This window comes from Nothoprocta perdicaria, unplaced genomic scaffold (genome assembly GCF_003342845.1).
Source record: "Nothoprocta perdicaria isolate Ctin4 unplaced genomic scaffold, notPer1 scaffold_175, whole genome shotgun sequence".
NCBI lineage: Eukaryota > Metazoa > Chordata > Aves > Tinamiformes > Tinamidae > Nothoprocta > Nothoprocta perdicaria.
In genome coordinates, this window is record NW_020454927.1 from 1,167,076 (window position 1) to 1,171,796 (window position 4,721).

At 34.6% G+C, this 4,721-nt stretch overlaps 1 protein-coding gene across 1 annotated transcript in view; it reads right to left on the bottom strand.

The window, feature by feature from the left end:
* Window positions 1-2,594, bottom strand: part of LOC112944778 (25-hydroxycholesterol 7-alpha-hydroxylase) — a 19,547-nt gene extending 16,953 nt beyond the window's left edge. Inside the window, exon 1 of the mRNA XM_026036287.1 lies at window positions 2,462-2,594. The gene's annotated coding sequence lies outside the window, so the exon portion shown is untranslated. The remainder of the gene's footprint in view (window positions 1-2,461) is intronic.
* Window positions 2,595-4,721: the final 2,127 nt, after the last annotated feature.

Genomic DNA, 4,721 nt, shown 5'->3' on the forward strand with positions numbered 1-4,721 from the left:
TTCTTTCTTTCTTTCTTTCTTTCTTTCTTTCTTTCTTTCTTTCTTTCTTTCTTTCTTTCTCTCTCTCTCTCTCTCTCTCTCTCTCTCTCTCTCTCTCTCTCTCTCTCTCTTTTTTAAGACTATCGCATTTACGTAATCGTCCTCTTATTAGGAAGATTCTGCTGAACTGCTGACAATGATGTACAGTAGTGCTTCGCCGGCATGACGTTTGGGGAAAACGATTCTGCTGCACCACCACACAAAACCAATTAGAGAACTATTTTCTACGACAGGTCAGGAATTTACATTGTTTCTCATGGAAAGATGTGCTTTTTAATTTCTTTATTAAGATGACATCCATGTCCCTTGTAACTTTTAGGCATGACAATCATTTGCTCATCACATGGGAAAGTACAATCAGCGAAATCGCATTACCGGTACGGGGCAATGCCAGAAACTCCAAGCTTCGTTCCGCATTTTCCAAATGAACTAGTTTGAGAACCAATAATTAGAACAATATATATCGATAGAATGTTTTGACAAGACCTCTAGTTACTCACCAGAGGGGAAAGCAATGATAGTACATCTAGAACAGGCTTTGTTATGTTTGCTGCACATACAAACATCATCTTTGTCAAATCATCAAGACATCAAGAATCCTGCATGTCTTGGTATTAGCTGATGATATGAGATACGAAGCTTTTTCTCTTTTTCTGTTTTTTACTTTTTTTGAGTTGTAGAAGGAAAACTGTGTCTCCTTAGTGAAGTGTTTTATGGTCGATATTTTTATACTGAAATGAATATATCCGAAAGCAAATTTAAAATAGGATCTCTGATACGGCAAATTCACAAAATCAAAGATTTGTCCGTACAAGGCTGAAATGATATCAATAACTCACACTCCATTTGCCTCACTCTTTACCAGCAACGGCTTCCTCAAAAACTAAAACACGGGCAGATAAGGCAAGGTTGAATTTTGTTTATCATGCAAATAAATAGAAATTTATTAAACTAAATTACAGCCATAGAGTGCTTAAAAATACAAATCTCTAAGGACATTCTTACACAAAAGAATAAAGAGGAGAAATAAATAAATAAATATTTGATTAAACATATTAAAGATAATGAATTATGACTATAGCAGCTTTATGTATGTCTTTGAATTATTATTATTAATTTGTACTCTCAATAAGCCATTACTGTATAAAGTACGATTGTGCAAAAGCAATAGAAAGACTGTATTTTAGCAGAAGTTCATCTTTCAAGGGACAGGGAAAAAAACTGAACATGTCAGTTTTAAAAGGAAACAAGTAATAAATAAAAAAATCACATATTTAATTACTTTAAAAATGATTTTTCAAAGAAAAAAAAATAAAACCACATTTCATACCAGGAAGAAAAGTTTTATGAACTAACCATAATGTCTGCAATTTACTTAATTGATGTTTTTGTTAAATATTAATTACTTGGAAAAATAAAGCTAATGCCATTGCTAAGAAAACACAGAACACTTTTGTTTCAATCTCAATTATTAGGAATAGCTAAAATTGTGATAATGTTCCCTACAAAGTCCCAGGTAACGCCGTTGTAGTACTGATCATTTGAACATGGATATCAGCTTGCAGAGGTGAAAAAGGTCTACGACATCCACCTATATTAAGAACAGTTTATCCTTTTCTGAACAGAGGAAAATACTTGATTTTAAATTGATTTTAATATAAAATATATCATACTACATGATACAACACATATATTTATATACATACATACATATATAAAGGTTTCATTTAGGATTCGTGTTTGTTTCTTTCATTTCTTTCTTCTAGATCTAAATGCAATTAYTGAAATATTTGTATCCAAGCTGGTGTAGTAATACAGTTAAACACACATAAAGCATCAAGGTTATATCATACTTTATTATATTGCTATTTTCAGTATGATTAGACTAAGAGACTGGCAATAGGAAGTCACTGTGTTCCAGTCCTGATTGTATCACTGAGTCAATGTGTCATTCATTCCCTTGTGTTCCTGTCAACCAGTTGTAAAATGTGTGAGAACATATTCGGCACTTTTTTTTCTTAGTGTTTTCTAAATTTAATCTGATATTTTTCTGTGCAGTGTCAAGATGATGTTAGTTCTCCTTTCTTTAGGAAAAAAAKAGCAAAAAAACAAGAAAACAAAACCCAATACAGATATTTGTAATTTAATGTGCTGGCAAAATCTGCACTCATACAGCACAAAACTAAGGTTTTTGCCAGTATGGGTATATATCATAGCTGTACATAAATACACATGCTCATAATTTTATATTGCACATGCTTATTATGCATATAAAATATTTGAATTCAAGTCATTTTCATTGGCCTGTGCTATAAAGAAATGTTTTTAGATCAGTAAGATTCTAAACTAAACATTTGAATCAGTATTTAACTCTACTGATGGGAATATAAGAGCAATAGTAAAACGGTAAATTATTTCTCACCAGCAATATATACAGTGAAAATATCTCCAAGTTTCTTTTGCTGATCCACTAAGAATTTGAAAGCATCTTTTCTAAAAACCAAAGCCTTCCCAAGGAAAGGAATCCAGCCATGTATTAGTGGCGGTTCTCCAGTCTTCCTGTTAAAAACATAAAGAAAACGGGAATTAACTTTGCATGTGAGCAATTCATACACACATATAATTTATCTACTACAGTTAGACCTATCATCTACATACATAATTCTTTCAGTATATAATATGTTGTACAGAAAGTTCTTCAGATACAATGGCAGGTTAAATCTAATCACACCTCTGAGCACAGAAGGCTCTCTGTGATAATTACGAAAAATAAGAGCAGGAAATTGAAGTGCATTTAACTACAGGTCCGTCAGTTATCACCATGAAGTTACGATCACAGAAAACCTACGTTCTATAGAAAATCTCACAGTGCARAGTCCTCTCATTTTCAGTATTTTGCATGTCAAAGGAAGACGTATCAGAAGGCAATTATGACAGATTTGGGTAAATAGGACGCTGACATACTACTCAAAATGATTAGCCCTACCGATAGTGCTTTAAGGTTCCCAGTTTATCAGCACAGAGTACATGCATGTCTACATAATTATTTTTAAAATGTAGAACAATAAGGGACAAATATTTGTCACTATGAATCTTAGCTTCTGTATTTTTATAATCTGCTAAGCTAAAAATGTGTATAAGTAGTATACAACAAAGCTCTAAATAAACCTATCTGCATCCCAAGCTAAGAGAAGCAATTACTGTGCATTAGTTATGTTTATGGAGTAGTACAGAATATTTTTAATAGTCTAGAAAGTTATATTTTTTCTTTAAAAAGGAAGGAAAAAAAGGATGTCGTACTCTGCTATTCCTAGCTGCAAATAAGTGTCTGTCTTTCATGCTGGTATTTAGTTGCTCGAATCTGATTTACAACAAAGAAACATGAAGCATGCCTGCTCTAGAAGGGATTAAAACAAATATTCAGGAACAACTCTGATGCTACATCCCATCTGTGAAGGTGACTTATACTACATGCAGAACAACTCATTCTGATTAAACACAAGATATTTACTAGCTTGGATCTAATCAAAGATCAAGGGATCACAAGCTTTACTACTATCATACACAGCATGGATTTTTATGTCGCTGGATTAACCCTATCATAGGCACATTCTCCCTTAAACAGTTGCAACGGGACTCGGAAAAGAAAGGTGAAGATAATAAGCTGCATATAAAATTTAGCATTTTTTAGAGCAAAGTTTTTGAGCAGGAAACTGTAAGCCAGTGATTTCCTCTCCTACTTTAAAAAGTGTTTAATTAACAGATGTGGCCAAAGCAGTTCACATATCTTGAACTATGTTTAACTGACTACTAATTGGAAAGGGTAGTTTGCCTGAAAATCATTATTTTCTCCTCTGGGAAGCAGTTAATATTCTATTATAACCTGGAAAATGCAACAGCCTGAGCATTTGCACTGGCTTTTTTGCTTCTGTGGGTTTTGTGGCTTTGGTTTTTGTTGATGCTTKTTTGTTTGTTTGTTTGCTTCGTGGTATTTTTATTGTGGAGAAGGCAGAGTCCATCTCCTCTTAATAAATCCCTAAAAACCCAATGCATGACACCTCCTCTAGCGGCCAAATAACCGCACTCTTTATGAGCGCAGCACCGAGAAGTTTGTAATGGTTAATTCTGTATTAAGCGAATGAAAGAAAAAAACTAATCTGAGATTACCCGAGAGGGATCAGCAACCCTGGAAGCACAGCAGCCTACTCAATAACCTCAATTAYGCCCTCAAAGACTGTAAGGAATCCGGATGATTTACCCGTGTTTATTTTCCCCACCCAGACTATTATGTCCCACCAGCAGCCTCCTTTCACTTCCTGAGCTGGACACTGCCCCACCTAAGCAGCAGGGTGACAAATATTTAGATAGGCTTTTTGTCATATTCTAATTTAATGCATCTAATTTCACCCTCCATGTTCTGTCATTCGGTCAAAAGCTGTATTCTTCACAGGGTTTCCGCCGGGGAAAAAGGACGCAGCTCAGAAATCCAGGGGAAAATTAACTTAATGCTCCAAGTCTGTGGGATCACATCAGGAAGACATTCTGCTATCAYAGAGACGTGAGGGTCATCGTTCGCTTCAGACATGTTTAGCTCAGCAGCAATAAGCTTCACACTGTTAAACACCATGTCAAGACCACACGTACTTCAGAGAAAAAATATAACACTGGCTCAACTTACGACC